The sequence below is a fragment of the Triturus cristatus genome, chromosome 12, assembly GCF_964204655.1.
Source record: "Triturus cristatus chromosome 12, aTriCri1.1, whole genome shotgun sequence".
Classification (NCBI taxonomy): Eukaryota; Metazoa; Chordata; class Amphibia; order Caudata; family Salamandridae; genus Triturus; species Triturus cristatus.
Genome location: NC_140595.1, coordinates 402,615,068 through 402,633,606, shown reverse-complemented (window position 1 = coordinate 402,633,606; position 18,539 = coordinate 402,615,068). Strand labels below are relative to the sequence as shown.

Below are 18,539 nucleotides of genomic sequence, written 5' to 3'. Positions count from 1 at the left end.
AGAATTTACTAGTTTCCTAATTTTGCCAACCAAAAGCCCTAGTTTCTCATCTAATCCATGGACGTAAACAGCCAAATCATTATTATTTTTGCAGTTTTATATAGTGCAAACTCAACCCAAAGGTATTGTAGCACTTTACGTGAGCAACTGATGCATTACACAAGGTTGTATTCATTTTTTTAGGCAGTGGAGCTGCGCAGGTTCACAAGATTTTGAGCTGACGGCCAGACTCAAACCTGGTTCTATTTTAGCATCCTGCTTAGTTATTTATTTATTACAAAAAAACAATGGTTCTGTCGGGTTTAAGTAAAACAATTGCTTTGTTATGCAAATGAATCAAGAAATAACCACACAAACTAAAAGTACAAATCACGTTAACGCTAGATTTGGAGGGTGTGATGTCGTTCTTTATATAAATTTCAGCATTTATATGAAAACACCCATATCACTTGTAACGCAAGGTTACCAACAAAATAAACTGTAAAGCAGTGAATCAGTGACAAGGTGAAAAAAGTGACAAATTTGTGCAAGATATGTACAGTGATCAAATACAGAAGAAACATTCTATGTACATCATATACAAGAGGTGGGCCAGTATCAAGGAAAATCACAATGGCGCTGTTTCATGAGTAAATCAAAATACATTCGGAAAACAGGTCTTGAACTGGTCCTAGCAGTTATCGTCGACGTTTCAACCCAATATAAGCGAAATTAAATCGTCATGCAGGGTCTTCATCAGGACATTAAAATAAGCGATGGCAACCTAGCCGGTGGTCTAGGATGGCCTGGCAATCAGTTGTTTGTGTTTCAAAAGACAGAGCGCCTCATCAAATGTGGTCTCTCCACGGGCGTACCGCGTCCGGTGAGTGGGATACGTCAGAAATTCAAACCGAGTTTTGAATTGGAAGTCGAGCGATCATGACTCACGCTGCTGCACCTCCTCTCTTAGTCGGAGGACTAAGAGAGGAGGTGCAGCAGCGTGAGTCATGATCGCTCGACTTCCAATTCAAAACTCGGTTGACTTGTTGCGTCATTGACAGTGAAGAGTCCAGGATGAAGACCCTGCATGACGATTTAATTTCGCTTATATTGGGTTGAAACGTCGACGATAACTGCTAGGACCAGTTCAAGACCTGTTTTCCGAATGTATTTTGATTTACTCATGAAACAGCGCCATTGTGATTTTCCTTGATACTGGCCCACCTCTTGTATATGATGTACATAGAATGTTTCTTCTGTATTTGATCACTGTACATATCTTGCACAAATTTGTCACTTTTTTCACCTTGTCACTGATTCACTGCTTTACAGTTTATTTCGTTGGTAACCTTGCGTTACAAGTGATATGGGTGTTTTCATATAAATGCTGAAATTTATATAAAGAACGACATCACACCCTCCAAATCTAGCGTTAACGTGATTTGTACTTTTAGTTTGTGTGGTTATTTCTTGATTCATTTGCATAACAAAGCAATTGTTTTACTTAAACCCGACAGAACCATTGTTTTTTTGTAATAATCCTACCCAGGTTCTGAGGGACACAGGGTCACCCCATTGCTTATACATTAGTTATTTATTTATGCATTTTGATAATCTCTTTCCAGCTGCCTTAATGCCCTTTCTACGAAACTGAAACTAGACAAAAATAAAGGGGTAGACCAGAAAACAAGTGTAAATCAGGGCTTCCCTGCTTATACTGTGTGCTCTTGGACTACTTGTTCATTTGGTTAGCGCCCTCTTTTTAGGTCTCGCCTAAGGCAGCGTGCATGCGCTGCTGCTCTGCAAGACTTCTAGTAAGGACTTCCATCTCACACATCTTTTCCTCATGTTTTTTATTGTCAGGCCACGCATTTGATTGGCCATTTGCGTAAGGCTTCCACAAAACAAAGCAAGCAAATGGCCAAAGGCTCGAGTATGTCCCGCCTCGCCTCAAAACTTGCACTCGCATGGCCTAGTGGTCTCGGGAGCGCGCAGGGTGCCATCTGTTCTGGCTCAGGTTTCGATGGCAGCTGCATTCCTTACAGCATGCGCACCACTCCCGGGCTGGTGTTTGTTTTCCACATTTGCAAAACTGCTTGAAAGACAGACGGAGATCGCACCAGCACAGCTCTTCCTTGCCACAAGGGAAGAAAACCCTCTTGTTTACAGGACTTGTGCCCTGGTAAAGCCGCTCATATGTCCAAGGGGATGGTTCTTTGGGAAGAACATATGAGATGAGGTTATGGATGTTAATGTGTTAGATACATTTAGTAAAGCGACACTCTTGTCAGCTCAGACTTCTCACAATAAAGGTGACTTTTCACACTACTTAGAACATCCCTTTGCCTGTAGAGTAAGAAACATCCTCGCCTGTGGTCTGGCTTCGGCTGCATACCGCTTGAAAGGAATAAACAACGGAGCTGAAGGAAGCTGTTTTCGGGACTGCGACCGAGAGTTCCGACAGCACGGCCATCTCGCCCTGACAGGAGACCAAGAACATGTTGCTATTCCCAGCACCGAGACCCCACCAAGTGCTTCACGGGCGACATCCAGCCTCGCTTCCCACGAACAAGCCCTCCAGATAAGTCACCAATGTTTGAACAAGACATGCTTTCAGAGGCTCGGCCCTTTGCAACGGCCCCATTAACACATTCCTCCCCACCTTAACCCCTCCCTTCAAACTCTGGATTCAAAGGGCGATATTTCCACGATTGTTTCTTCTTCGATCTTCAATACATTTCAATTTAGTTCTCAAATGTAGAGTAAAGCACAGAGCTAGCTGAGTGTTTGTTAAACTTTAAAATTAGTTCCGATTCCCCAGAAAGTGCCTAGAAGCATTGACCTCTGCATTCGGGGACAGTATCACTGCGTGCAGTCCGGGGCCAGGCTTACTTTCTGGAACCAGACGTCACTCCTCATGGAAGCGGAGAGCTCCATCCCAGGGTGTGTGCCTAACGCATTTCAGTGTGGTGCTCCCCATCACCGCACTGAAATGCATTGTTACGCATTATAGGGAAAGAGTCACTGCCATTAGAAGCTGAGCAAGAGCTGCTGGCAGGCTGCTACAATGTTAATTTATGATCGGGGTCCTGCGACCTGGCTCTCTGTGACGTCATGTCGAGGTAGTGCCCAATGGCTACTACCGAGACATGACAAAGCCCAGTCAAGTTGTGTGGTATTGTCTCTGGCGCCACTGGGACGACGTCACGTCCTGCAGGCAGCAGTGCCAGAGTTTGTTGTGGCTAGCTAGTTTGCACATGCCGCTCGTGGTGCTGCCTCAGTGCTTCCACCGGCCGCGTCGTGGCTCAACTGTCAGCTGAGCTGCAGAATTAAAACCGATGCCACCTCCGTCCCCTCCCTCGCAAATTCAATTGCCCCCGAGGTGAGGGAGACGGAATGTGACCCTTGCAGCGGCCTAGACTCTGGACTGTGGAGGACTCTGGAGGCTGGCGGCAAAACCTCAATTGGCGCAGTGGTATTTTAAATTGAAGTTCAGACTGTAGCACTAGCCATCCAAGTCTGTTTTAGTTTATTAATAGTGCCAATATCGGCAACAGTTGTCCCAAAACACATAAGTACATAAATAAAACACACGACACTGTATTGTAAGTGGAGAAATATTGCTGCAGGTTTATTAGCATAACCAATATGCAACCATGGTGGGTTATCTTACGGGCGATCCCAGGGCAGGCCAGCCCCTATGCCGCCTGCCCGTCTGATAAGCCTAGAGTCACCATGGCAACGCCAAATGGTGGGTACCAAATATTGGGAGGGGCCGCCCCTCCCATCCGTGGACCACCAGTCCACTTGCTTTACACGCCCCCCCGTGATGGGTGGGCGGAGCATACATGGCAGCCCCCGGTTGCTCAGACCCACAACCGCCTGTCGGCTAACGGGGCACCGTCGTTCTTCCAGGGGACCCGCTAAAACATCCCTGGGTATCCTGGCTTAGCACCCCGCGGTGCTGCTGCATGATGTACCCCTTGGTATGTGCAGACCCTGGATCGCCCTGTAACTCCTCCACAGCCTTGGGAGTGGCCACCGTCACTACCAGGGCCCCCCACCAAGGTAGACCTGTTTACTTACAACCTGCTGCCGCCCAAGCTTCCCCTAGGTCCAGTAGGAAAAGGTCCATGCCTAAACTAGAGAGGTGCACCCCATCTCCCTCCAGGCACCCTGTGGACTTGGCGTGTATAAGACCATGCCTGATGAAGCCAAGACCTCTAGCTCAGCGCAACTGTGCATGGCTCCCGCTAGGCCTTATACCTACAGCATACTGATACCGGGCTTCTCCCAGGTCCAGCCAAAACAAGTCTACGCCCAACCGGGCCGGCGGCCAGCGTGCACCATCAGGACAGGTTCCCCCATCCTTTCTAAACTCCCCCGTGGATTTGACTGAAATGACCTTAACCTAAAATAGGCGATGGTCCAAAGTTGCCTTTGCCTGGCTAAAGAACAATCCCTTTGACACGACACTCCTGCCTGGCAGTGCCCATGCGGGAGGAGGTAAGAGTTGACAAGCCTGCCTTACTTCCTCTTTCACTCCGTTGGAGTACGCCCATCGTATTCCATCAGTCACCACCAAATGTAAAGCCTTGCCCTCCCAAAATTCTGCTAGTGTACCAGGGAGAGACAGGTCAGAGTGACCACAGAGGAAAACAACGTGTAAAGTTCTTCTCTATTTGAATACTGGGAAAGCCAATTGTTCTCCTGCTGATTTGTAGCCCAAAGTGTTACCCCGGTGTTTCCCTTAATCATCTGGGCCATAGACCCCTGTTGGAAGGCCACTTCCCCAACCTGCATAGCTGCCGCCCGTGCTGGAGGGCGGGAGAAGTTACCCGGTACCGATACTCGCATCAGAGGTACCTGTTTCGTCGAACTCAAGGGCGGGCTACTAAGTGAGCAACCAGGCTCCGCCCTAGTATCCAGAGGTCAAACCCAAGCCCCTCCAAGTTCTGCTGCTTCACCTGCCTGTTAACACGAATCCCAGGGCAGACCACCGGCCTATAACCCATGTTTGGCCATGCCTGAGCTAAAACACCTGGAACAGCATGACAACATTCTGAATGTTCCTGACACAACCAAGAAACCTGCGCATAACTAAAGCAACTGGCACCAAGCCATAAAAGTATCAATTCAGCCTTCTATGAATGCAAGATGTGCTCTGTGGCGATCCGTATTAGTGTTCCCTCCAAACCAGCCGCCCTAACCAGGCAACCCGCACCCTCTTGGCACTGGCACACTCCCGCCCCAGCTGCCCTAGAGTGCCTGGTCGTGTGTGGCCACAACCTACGTTTTATCACTGACGTTATATCGGGGTAAGATAACACTGAACTAACTCTACTGCTGAGTGCCCTTTGCACCATCGCAAGTATGTCTTTGCCTACTTAGTGGCTGGATGTAAAGTTAGATGACATTGGCAGCCCAGTCCCGGGCGAACATAGCAGTTTTACAGTTTCTGGTGCTGTAGACCGTACCTGTAGCTTGCGAACCGAATGCAATTCCCTTGCTCCTGTTGAGCACGAAACCCACAACAATTTCTCACCATGGTTCAATAACTACTGCTGCTCATCATTTCCTAGCAGAATGTTGACAAATCTATGTTCTGCAATGGCACTACTTCGCAGCCTGCACCATTCTGCCAGTGCCGAAAAGACCTTTGTCCTGCTGCCTGGCCTAAGCAATCTAGCCCTGTTCTAGAAGCGCCCGCTTCCGCCCTGGAGCAAACAATTCGCCAGTAACCCCAAACTGGCCCTGATGCGAAACAAACCATGCCAAGGCACACAGGTGTGTGTAATAACTAATAGCAGGTCCAACAGCGTCAACCAGCATCCTCAGCTTACAATAGGCGTGAAGGAGTAGGGGTTTCCAGTGAGAATAAGATGACAGCAAATACAGCGGGGGGAGCGACCAATGACCTGCCCAAAGACTCTTCGAGATCCTCCTACCGAATGATGTGGGAGCTCGCCACCAACCTCTGTCCAAGCCTGCCAACCCCACAAGTATTTGGACCCCTATTGCTCCAAGAATTGGAGGGGGGGGGGGGGGAGAGGAGGGGCAGTCTGGTCTGAAGATGTGTGTGATGGAGGACATGCGTCCTAGAGTACCAATATTTGGGTTCAAACGAGTACCTGATGTGTTTAATACTAATAACAGTAGTAGCAACTCAATCAAAACAGGGCTAGTGGCCCCCGTCTTACAACCGTGTGCGACACACAGGGAGGTTAACTGAGGCTAACCCCAGTCCGACACAGAAAAACCCACCACGTGGCTGTGCCCAAAGAAAACACCGTCCCACATCAAAACGACCCGATGAAAAGACAACAAGCGCCTAACGCTCTACACCCGCGGATAACCCCGGAAAAAAACAATCGTATAACCATCGGGAAAATAACCGGACATCCTTTCAGCCTCTGAAGGCCTAGCCCTTCAGGAGTAACCTGGGAGCCCAACGCCAGGCATCAGAACCGGCCTCGGCACCTGTGGCGTGTGTGATCTTTGCCCACTACTGTGTGAGCCAGGGCCCCCGTTGAAACTTTTTTTTTTTTTTTTTTTTTTTGATTGCTGAAGCACACGTAAACCACCCTAGCTGTTCCTTGCCGCTAGGACATCCTACCCTCAGGAGCTGACTGGCATATCCTCTTTGGAAAATGCCTCCGATCAGGCATGGTAAGGCCGGGTCATCAACACTACTAGCCAAACTTACTAAAGTTTTACACTCCTAAGCCCTTGCAGTGTAAATATTATTAGAATCAGAAGGCGCATGGGATACCTACGGGCCCCGAGCCCATCCCGAGAAGGATGTGTATTACCAACAGTGAGAGCCGTAGTCATTACTGGTGACCCAGGCAAGGTCAGGCAGATCATTGCTTCACCAGGTCTATTTACAACATTTACTGCGAACCTGACTGATCACCATTCATGGCGTTAATCTATGCACATTGAGAAATACATTTCATTAAAAGTATGTGAACGCAAAGGTGTTGAAACGTTAAACCTGACTCCAGTTACCTGACATCCCTATATTTACTACACACGGGCACTACCTACAACAAGCCCCTCTATTGGCTAATCAGTGCTGCTAATTGCATGCAGTGAACTAATTCCCCATTATAGCTCAGTTGCATGGCCAACCGAGGGCTGTCCTACCTCATGTCAGACTAGCAGCGAAACGAAAGCTGGGCTGGCATCCCCACACCAGCAGACAGCAAATTCTACACAACACCCGGAGGAGCCCTTAATAAAAGGCGAGGAAGAAGGAAATGCACAGGCTATACCGTGACCTCCTCCGAAGGAAGGCCCCCCCCAGCTCTTCCCTTTCCGTTAGAGGCAAACCGTCAGCACCGCCGATCCTAACTCAACGCCAATAACGATATAATTCCATAGTCATCGTAACCTGTTGGGCATATACCTTAACCTCCTACTCTTAACCACATAGTGCCTGAGTGTGGCAAGTGCGGCCCCAGTTTTTTTTTTTTTTTTGGGATAGTTGCCTCCGTAACTTAAGCAACAACTGTAGCTCCGTTGCGGAATGATGAGGCTGTGTAAATCCTAATCAGTCACTTAGAAGTTGCATCCCCATTACAACTGTCTACCAAACTACACTTTATCACTGCATTGTCCTGACCGCAGGAGAAACCGCGCTGAGACCAGGCAAAAGCCAAGCTCCTGGACTGTTGTCGCTATTCACCAGTTTTTAATTTGTAAATGAATGTGTGCCTGTGCACGGGCCGCTGCTCAGAAACCCGCGTCCAGCGCTAGCACGTTTCCACAACCAAGGCTGCTTAGACTTGATTAAAATTATCCATAACTGGTGCACGCATCCACGCACACATTGCTGCTGGATATATGGATGAAATGCGCTCATGGCGAGCACCGGCACCTGGACTGCAAGGCACGCGGACAGGAGGGGCGCCCAAGCCAGGCGAAGGTCCCACCCCTCAACCGGATAGAACTGGAGATGCCGGGGGTAAAACCCGGGGCCGGCCTAGGTGTTGGTGGCGCCTTGTGCAACAATGTTTGTTGGCACCCCCCAAAGCCACCTTCACCACGCATTCTCTCACTAGCCCCCTTTAACAGTGACCAAGTCTCCCTAACCACACTCAGCTGCATTGAATTAGTATATAGCGACACTCCTACCATTGTAGGGTGTCCGAACACTTTGCATCGCACACACATTACGCAGAGCCAATAATTCATATGCGTGTGAATCGGTGTATCACAAATGTTACCTAAGCCAAAGGACTCAAGGTGTATGAGTCTCATGTCATCCCTACTGGTAGGCAATATAGTTAAAGGTTGTTTAGTGCGGAAAATCACAAGCTCAGAGTCGCTTTCTGGCCAAGTTAACTCTTTTGCCACAATAATCAATGTTCTAATACTGTATGCTTTGCGATGTGTATGCAGTTCTGGGATAAACGTTTGTAGCTCACTGTTGAATATTAGGACTTTAAGTTATAGATTGCAAATAACCAAAGGATGCCTCTTTTGAAAACAGTGACCTGCTGACCTATTTACATCATACGCACTCTGTAATCTACTTGGCACACGTTCTATGCAGCAGGCATATTAACCCTCTGCACGAACTTCACCGAAGTCAAAACCTCAACTATACAAATCCTGCTCGCTCTCCAGGAAGAAAGAAGCACACGCGTTGTCTTGATATTTATGTGAGGCCTGGAATCGCCGCGGGGGGAACGCAGCATCCGGTGCTTCAAGAAGCGAAATAAACTTCCAAACCTGGCGCCCCCCAAGAAGCAAGCACTTGGTGCGCTGGGCCCCGGTGCACCGCCCTACCTAACAGCAGGCCAATTGCTTATTCACTTAATCTCCACAGCCGTTTTGGACTTGATGCTCCTAATGCCAGCCATCTCTGTATTACAATAATTGTCCTGTTCTTGCTAACACTCCTAGAAATTGCAGTGGCCATAATCCAGGCTTACGTCTTCGTCCTTCTATTAAGCCTCTATTTACAAGAAAACGTCTAATGGCACACCAAGCACACGCCTATCATATAGTAGACCCAAGCCAGGAGCCAATGCAGCCCTTCTCCTAACCTCCGGCTTAGCAATATGGTTTCACTTTGGACCAATAACCTTAATAACACTGGGATTGGTAATTATACTATTAACCATACTCCAGTGAAGACGAGACATCATTCGAGAGGGCACATTTCAGGGGCACCACACCCTCCTGTACAAAAAAGGGGCTTCGATACGGAATAATCTTGTATATTACATCAGAGGTCTTCTTTTTCTTAGGGGTTTTTTGAGCATTTTACAACTCTAGCCTTGGATAGGCTGAGGAACAAAAGTCCTCCACTACTAGCCGGCCCCATACAATGCGACTCACCCCAGCGTAAGTGGTAGGCATGGATTGTCTGAATACGAACCAAAAGTGGAGTGCGAGTGGAACCCCATGCTAACCCAGCAGAGCCCTGCCTCGGGGGCCGCCCCCCCGGGTGGTAACCCGCGCTCAAGTCATTATCCACTACCACACCCGCGCGGGAGGACCCTGGCACCCGGATGTGTGGGACCGCCAGCGCTGCTAACGGCCCGCCACCCAGAGACCACGCTCCACGTGCGCAACAGGCCGCCCCACCTCAAAAACAATATGCCTAAATAACTAATTTCAGGAGATTCACATAAGGATTGTGACAACATCCACACGCTATCGCGTTCAAAACAATTACAATTATAAGGGCGGCCCTGTGTCATTTTCCGCCTGCCGTGTGCAAACCAATTTGTAGAGCCCCCGAATATGTAGGACACATGCATATTCCACCTTAAGATATAGGGACGATGTCAATATGGCACACTTCTACAAGACTAGTGAACGCTCTCGTTCATAAACACCACCTACGATGGACATCGGAGTCCATCACATGAGCTTGCAACAGCCGTGCGCACTACCCGGATCTAAAACAGACCAGCAAGAAAAGCAGTCTGCTGGACAGCCCGGTGCGGATCGTTAAGGATAATGACAACCCAGAGACGAACTAAAGAACACAGGGCGGTTTGAGGCCTACTCATTGACTGCCGCAGTACTGCCCCTTCTCTCCTATAGTCCTCCGATCGCTTCTTCCACTCTCAAACTTGACCCCCGGTCACTTCCATAAAAGTGCAAGGCCCAGGAGCCCTTCTGGCGCCATCTCAGTAAGATCCCGGCTCACGCGGTTACTCACAGGCATGTTTGCGCAGACACAGCCGCTGCTAGCAACGGCGTCAGGGCAGCGCGTTCGCTAATTCAGGTAAGGGCTTAATTAACAATTTTATAAGAAACTCTGGCATGACCTAAGTAATTTTAAAATCGAGACACTAATACAATTCACAGGTCGTAGGCGGCGCGTCGGCTGCTTACTTAAAATATGGTCAGGGTTCGGATGTGCCCTCGCAGTCAAGGATCCCACATGGGCAACCAGGGAAGCACTCACTGCAAAACCTGACCCCTACTCCTCATGGGGCCTGGGGACAACTGCCACGGCGCCCGACTGTCCCCCGCACAGCCTAGACTGCCGGTGAAAGACTGTGGGAGGGGGGTTAACAATACCCCTGCACTCACCGGGAAATGCTGACGCGAGGACCCGACAGCGGAAGGACCGACGCCAGACCATGGACCCATCAGAACACCAAGTAAACGGCGTCCAGGCAGAAGAAGAAAGAGTTCAACCCCAAAAAAGGTTTATGTTATCAGCGCTATTCACAGTTATGTCGGCATTTACACTAGGTACTACCGGAATAATGCTTCACCGAACCCACTTTTTATCCGCTCTTCTCTGCTTAGAGGGAATCATACTTGCAATATTTATCTAGTCGGGCGCTGCCCTACGCCACGCGAGAGGATCCAGCTCCCGGGCAACTGCTCCCGCTTCCGGGGCACCACAAAACGGACAATGCACAGCATTTGCAGAGAGGAGATGGGCCTGTACCCAAGCAGCATCCCAACTCGATTCAAACGTACTAGCCGGCATTCAAACCCAAGTCGGCGATCCGCTCCTGCCTGCTGCAGCTAGCGCTCAAAACCCGCCTTGCCACTACTGCCGTCCGCACCGCAGCTGCGCCCCGGACCCCAGGTGACCGTCAAAGTGCCGCGAGCACCCGGGACAGCACGGGGACACTTAAACCGGCCCAGCACGGCACTGCCCCCCGAGGTGTACTCGCCTACACAGGTGGGGAGCACCCGCATCCCGGCGGGTCCTGCAACAACGAGCTGGCCACCCCCCCCCCCCATGGGGGCCCCTGTACCCTGTGGGAGCTCCCGGGACAGGGGGGGGGGGGTCTACGCTGCACTCACCGATGTCAACGACGCGCTAGCCCGACCAGGCCTGAGGAACCCAACAACAAGACGACGCACGACCCGCAAGGCAAGGCGAACGAGCGGACAAGAGGGCGAGGAGGGGGCGGAGACAGAATATGTACCCCTGTCTCCTCCCCGCCCCCGCCGGAAGCAGCCATCTGTTGGGGTCTCCCCTGGAGTAGCCCAGGGACTTGACCTCCCACCCCTGTGCCTTCCTGTGGCACTAAGGCGGCCGCCCTCTAAGGGGGCGGGCCGCTGCGCAACCCCCCCCCCCCCCGGGCAGCCTTACATTCCATGTAGTCAGGCTGCCTGTCTTCCTTTGACTTGCTGCCCTCATGAGATGCAGTGACTCAGTAACTTCGCTCTCTGCAATTTATTTTTAAATTGAAATAGAAATATTAGGTTTTCCTTCTGGCTCGGCTTATCTCCAAACACTCCCGACCGGAAGATATGTATTTTGGAAGTGGGGTGTGCAGGGGGGACTCGCTGCATACTTGAGGCAGTGAGACTGCACATGCGACAGCTCTTCAGGAGACTCAGTGAGTGCGGACTGACGAGTACAGCGTCACACCGAGTGGCCTCTTGGCACATGGCCATGCGCTGACATCTGCAGTTCCCACAATTTGTAACCTCAAGGGCTGCCTCGAGGCACTCGAGATTAGGTTTGGTTTGAGTTTTCAGCAGGGCTGGCTGTTCCTTTCATCCTTATGAGGACGGTTTAACTCGGCACCATTATTGAGTTGGATTAGTAAGTGTGCCTGACAGAGCTCGGCGTATAAATCACTTGCTATGTATGTCTGCAAAAAATGTCTTCATTCTGAGCTGCCTGCGGCGCCCTATATGTTTCCCTCGTCTTCATTGCTTGATTTTGCTCGTCACAAAGTGTCACTCATAGTCGTTAACATGTCTCTCAAAATTTCAATGAAATTATGAAAATGTCATACATGTCAATCTGAAACCTTGGTAGCTATGGGTTAGTCCACTCCGCTTCCAGTAAAAACAATTGGGCATTTAAAGCCACATTAGAGCTAACGTTTAGCGTGGGGCTCCCGCTGTCACAATCTGTATTTATGTCCAACCTCCTTCCTGGGTTGGGGGGCACGTGCATTATGTCGTTTATTTCACTTGGGCCGGGTTCTGGTGCAGGCAAAAGAAGACATAAATCATTATTGGTAGCCGAGTCAGCCCGTGTGTAATAAGATGAAATAATTCGAAGTAGCCGAGGTGCAGCATATGAAGAATGCTTTATTAATCAGAAGATAAGTATCAAGAGGGGCCCCACCAGGAGCAGCCCACTTGCTGCTCAGCCCGTCCTCAACTGACCCTCACCCTCAGGCATTCCAACATTCCATTCTAACCACGCACCAACATTCCACTCTGGCTGAGCAGCAAGACCTACAATACTAGTCTACTACATCACCTTCCCCCTTTTAAACAGAAACAAAAGAATTCTGTAAGTACAGTAACAATATGAATAAGGAAAAAGACATGCAATAATTCATAAAAAAAGAAAAATACATTGCATTAATTAAGAGCAAAAGACATAGCATGCCTCATCCCCATTAACGGAGCAAATGAAGGATAGAAATAGCAAATGGTAGAAAAAAGGTAGGAAAGATCAAGCAATTCATAAAAATATAAGGAAAGACCGTGAAAAAAAGTATATTAAGAAGGGTGAAAATTGCACCTTGTTGAACTATAAAATAAGTCTAACGTGACAGAAAAAGGTGTGGAATCATGTACCAGAACCAAGAGAAGAAGTGAATAAATCCAGTAAAGTAAAGAAATAAGAAGTAGAAACACAGCAAGTGATATCTGCACGTACAATTGAATATCACAAATCCAGTAGGCTTACAAGGTGTATACCTGAAAGTGACCTACCCACGCAAAAGTGGAAGACCACATAGCCGAAGGCTATTACAGTGTGTACCTTAATAAATGAAAATTATAATCCAGTAGTTAAATTAAATAACGTACAGTAATAATTTATGTGACATCTCCACGTACAAGTGAAATGACACAGGCAATGCATGTGTACCATGAAAATTCTGTTACTGGCTGAATTTAGAAGGCTATCTATACATTAACCTAAACTAATGAAAATTCCCATTAGGAACTTGTAACAGATTAATTAGCTTAGGAAAAAATTCCACGTTATGAACCAGTGCATACTTCAATAATGAAAATTATTTCTGTGCAGATGAGTAAAATACTATACAGTAATAACGTATGTGACATATCCACGTACACGTGAAATGACACGGCAATGTATGCATACCATAGAAATTCTGTTACTGGCTGTAGTAGGCTATATATAAACCTAAACTAATGAACATTCCCATCTGGAACTTTTAACAGATAAATTACATGTTATGAACCAACAAACTTTGTTGGCCATGCATACCTCAAATAATGAAATTTTTTGTTACAGACTGTAGGTTATTCACTCGTATACCTAAACTAATAAAAAGTTCCCCTCTGGAAACATGTAACAGATCAATATCATAAGAAGAAAGCTATACGAAACCCTTGTCCATAAAGACTGCTATGTCAACGAAATGGAAAAACATATTGCAGCAATTTTAAAATAAATAACTCGTCTACTCTTTTTTTTTTTTAAATATGCCATACGAATGAATGAATGGTTGAATGAACTTTTTTAGATGGACCTGAGAGATAATGATAATAACAACACCAATACTAGAAAGAAAAATATTTTTCCTTAGAGGATTAGACGATGACCAGTACATCAATGTAATGATGAATATTAATTCAACACAGAAGCACGAATTAAGCGTTCTTCTGAAGGGACGTGAAACGTTGCTCCAGATGGATAGCGTTGCTTGCAGAAAATAAGCGAGGCTGGCCATATCATGAAATTGGCATTGGGTATCCTAGGTGTTTCATGAAATCACTTCACCTCCATGATGTGACACAACTAGATCTTGGCATCAAAAAGGCGTAACTCACCAGAGCATTTGAGCAGGCATGTCTTTGAAAAACTAGAGTACGATGTCCTAGTGCTGCACTGAAGGAAAAGAAAACGTTATTGTCCCCCCAAACGGAAAACAAACGTGGTTGGGGAATGTTGGCAGAGCAGCACTACTGGGTGAACACCGGAAGATAGCGGGGCTAAAGTGCAGAGCTCCGGTGGAAACACAATATGGAGGCACTCTTCTTGACGCTCCCCGGGTGGCTCACGGTGTGTCAGTGCACACAGGCGTCCAGGAGCAGCTCTGATCGTCATGGAAGCAGAAACGCCTCGCGAGGAGATGCAGGTGAGCTCAAGCGCACTGAGTATAGCTCGTGCTACATTTAAACTGAGACGGCGGTTTAACTGCCTTAGGGTGCTCCACAGCGATGCGTAGAAATAAAACAACTAAACAAAGTACTCACGGTCAACACTGGGAAAACCCAAAAATGATTCCAAAAGACCCCAAGGGTTGAAAGTGGGCGCGAAGGTTCTCATAAAACGAAGTGCCCAAAATGCATACACAGACGAACTGCTCACCAGGGTGCTAAACCACAGCAAACGAAATTAGACAGTCTCACTCCTCGAATCGATCAACAGCACTTGTACTAGGATGTAAGGGGATATGTTTTCAGGCGAATAAAAGTTCCTTTTACCTCCAGTAGGTGGCAACGACCATCCATTCACTCCTGCATGCGACAAACAAATTACACGGCCCTCTGAACTGTCAAAACGTGGAGATCGTTTTCATGCCTGCCAGTACTCTCTACCAGTTGAACTCTCCTTAGAGCTCTGGTTTTCCATATCTGTTGAACTCTCCTCAGATAGCTCTCATACCGATCCTGGTTTGACGGAAGAGTGACCGATAACCCAGAAACTGGCAGGCGCAGGTCCGGTAGCTATAAAGATCCAAAGGCAGGAACCGGCAAACTGTAGGTGAGGAAGGTAGCAGGAAGAGCCTCGAGTCCTGACACACTTCAGCGGGCGACTGATGGTGGTCACTGGTGGGGCCCCTGGTGTCAGGTTCTTAAGTACGTAGATTACTGTTTCAAGATAGGTGTTTTACCTTGGTTAATTTCAGTTTTCTGTTTAACCATCTGTTAAGGCAGCACAGGCAGGTTCTTCCGGATCGTCGCCAGATGTAATATGATGAAATAATTGGAAGTAGCCGAGGTGTAGCATATGAAGAATGCTTTATTAATCAGAAGATAAGTATCAAGGGGGGCCTCACCAGGAGCAGCCCACTTGCTTCTCAGCCCGTCCTCAACTGATCCTCACCGTCAGGCATTCCAACACTCCGTTCTAACCACGCACCAACATTCCACTCTTGCTGAGCAGCAAGACCTACAATACTAGTCTACTACACCGTGTCTTATCGGCGCTCGTGGCTGCTCAATTGGTAATAAAATAATTGCAATCGCCATGCAGACAGTGCCAGGCACATGTGGATCCATGAGGCAGCACCTTGCCTGTTGATATGTTCTGGCAAGGCGTGCCTGTCCAGTGACTTCGCTGCACGGTTATTTAGAATTGCCACGAGGCAGACATTCCAGCCCCTCACAAAAGGCCCACTAGCTTTGCAGCAGGCAGCAGCAGTGAATGTACTCTTTCCTGATTTGCTTGAGCCTGCCATGGTCAGGTCCAGAGAGCAGTTGGTATGCTGCATTCTCGCGCCAGATATCAGTGACAACTCTAACGACTTCATGTCTGCAGCTAGCAGACTCTCATGCAGGTGGACTTACAGCAGCCCTGAGACGGGCACTCAGCACAAGCACCACTGCAATGTCACAAGTGAAGCGCTCTGCCAGGCAGACATACTCCCCCAGGCACTTGTGTACTGGCAGCCGGGGGAGTCAGGCACTAAGTCTCTGACTCTGTACTGAAGTTCACTCTGACCGCAGCTGGCATGTGTTTTAATAGTAGTAGGCCATAATTCCAATTAGTTTACACCAACATGAGTAAGAGGCATAGTTTTCTTAATTTATATTTCACTCATTTGAAACGCACAAAAAAGTCATGCGTGCAGCAGTGTAGGTTAACTTGTTACATCCACAAAGAGTGAATGAATGCATGAAATAATTTGAGACGAATGTTGTGTCTTCAGTGACTTCTTAGAGTTTCTTGTTGCTCAAAGGGTGTAATGTCTCATATTTATAAGTTTCCCTATATGTTTCATTTGCTCGCGAAAAAGTGTCACTCATAGACATTGAAATGTCACTCATAATTACACTGCAATTATGAAAATGTCACACATAGTCATCTGAAACCTTGGAAGCTATGGTGTCTAGGTGCGAGTGTGTATGTATGTGTGTCTGTAAGTGTGTGTATAAGTGCGTGTGTCTGCCTCTGTGCGTGTCTGTAATTCTGTCTGGCTGTGTATCTGCTGTCTCAGTGAGATTCTGAGTGTGTGTGGTTTGCGAGTGTGTGTGGCTGCCTCTCTGCATGTGTGTCTGCCTGTGTGTGTTTGCTTGTGGAGGAGGCTGTGTAACTGCCAAATGGTCCTTTCAAAGCACAGCCGAGGGACCTTCATTTGTTGTTCCAAATCTGGAGCACACAGCACCCGGGGCTGCCAGCACCGACTTCCTTGTGCAATAAGTTGTAATAATTTCAGCGAAAAGCCTGGGCAGCTGTTTGCTTTACGTTCAGTCTGTGGTGCCTTGTTTACCTCCCCCCCCCCCCCCCATAGCTCAAGCAAAACACTTAAAAGGTCCCAAAGGCAAGACCTATTGGCTATGCCAATGCTTGTTTTAGTAGGCACAGGGAGATTAAGTGATTTGCCGAGAATCACAGGATGTGGACGCAACACCGAGGTTCAAACCTGGGTTTCCCAGCTTCAAAGTCAGCAATCGAGCCGTCAGACCACATCCTCTGTGTGTGTGTGTGTGTGTGTGTGTGCATGTGCCTGCATGAGTGTGTACTCATGATAGCATGCCTCCATCCTTTGCTAATGTTCTCAGAAGTAAAAGCAGTGCTTTAAGTCGGATGAAAAAACTGGGGGTCTCTCAAAGGGGTGTGTCCGATGCAATTAAGGGCGTGGCTTAAAAACACATAAGTTAAACATCTGTGCTTAGCGATTGTGCCGCTCGACTGATATTTCGCTGCTTCCGTTCTGTCATTAAATCATGGGCTAACAAAGGCCCCCTCAGCCCCCGCGGTGTGTGGGGGGGCAGGCTTACCCATACTGGAAGGGCCCCACCTCAGCCCCTACTGATATAAGTGTGAGGGGGGCCCGCTCACATTTTGTTACACCACTGCATTGCATCCAGATATATAATACAACAAGTAACATTATACCTACAACAAGACAGGACTATTGGCTTTGTCAATGGTTGTTAGTTACAGAAGATAAATAGGCAACAACTACGGGTTATATAATATTGAAAATGCTTCCGTTCTGACACAACGAGACTGTGAAAGAACTATATTGAGTATCTTTTGAGTTACATTAAAGGCAGTGAAGAGTGGTACTGCTGCAGAGTTAATATGTATTTTTTCACCCTGAGGGTGAGGGCTAAAGTGAAGAGCCCGATAGGGACCTGCCTCAACACCTCCTTTTTAGAACTGCCGCTGCTGAGCACCCTCGGGACCCGGCCCACTTAAAGCCCTGAGTAAAGGCAGTACTTTACTCTCTAGCTTCTCCATCACAGAGTGTATTTTACCGTGCAATGACATGTCCAGCTACCAGTTGGAGCAAGAAACAGTAAAAAGAGGACTGATTTAGGTCTCCCTAAGCCATACTAAATGGGAGAGGCGCACATGAAAGGGGATGTATCTCATCACTTTTTGGAAAATATTCTAAAATATTCTGTAAAAAATGTAAACCTGAAACCAACTTAGAGGTTTTGCAACTGGAATAAAAAAAAGGTCAAAGAGGTTAATCAAGGAGATCTATAGATGGGAAAAACAATTGTAGCTTAGACAGGCATAATGTGGAGGAAAGAAAAAGCAATTTAGGCGGCTGTGAGGTCACATTGCTTAAGTAACCACCGGGCCAGTCATGAATCAAACCAGTCTTCTGAAGAAGGCCATTGTTTCAACTTCCAGGAAAGGGCACCCTATAGAGAATCCCAGTCGCCGGGAGACACTGGGTACAGGGATCACATTATATTGTTACCTTGAAAAGAGCAGGGGAAAGAACCATGTAACTCATTTGATGACCCAACAAGAATTACACAGAGTGGTCTCCTGGCATTGTGGAGTATTTCCAGACCCACTTCACTCAAGAAAGGTGCACATTTCTGAGTCCCATAGGATTTGAGGGCTCACCTTAGAGACCAAAGTCCCATGGGAGAAG

The 18,539-nt window shown here is 47.9% G+C and overlaps 1 protein-coding gene across 2 annotated transcripts in view; it reads right to left on the bottom strand.

Moving 5' to 3' along the window:
* The window catches only part of PLEKHF1 (pleckstrin homology and FYVE domain containing 1), a 100,356-nt gene extending 85,872 nt beyond the window's left edge, over nucleotides 1-14,484 (bottom strand). Inside the window, exon 1 of one of the 2 annotated variants that reach the window (XM_085639785.1) lies at nucleotides 14,245-14,484. The gene's annotated coding sequence lies outside the window, so the exon portion shown is untranslated. The remainder of the gene's footprint in view (nucleotides 1-14,244) is intronic. The other variant, XM_085639786.1, reaches the window with a different exon arrangement.
* Between the last annotated feature and the right edge of the window lie 4,055 nt (nucleotides 14,485-18,539).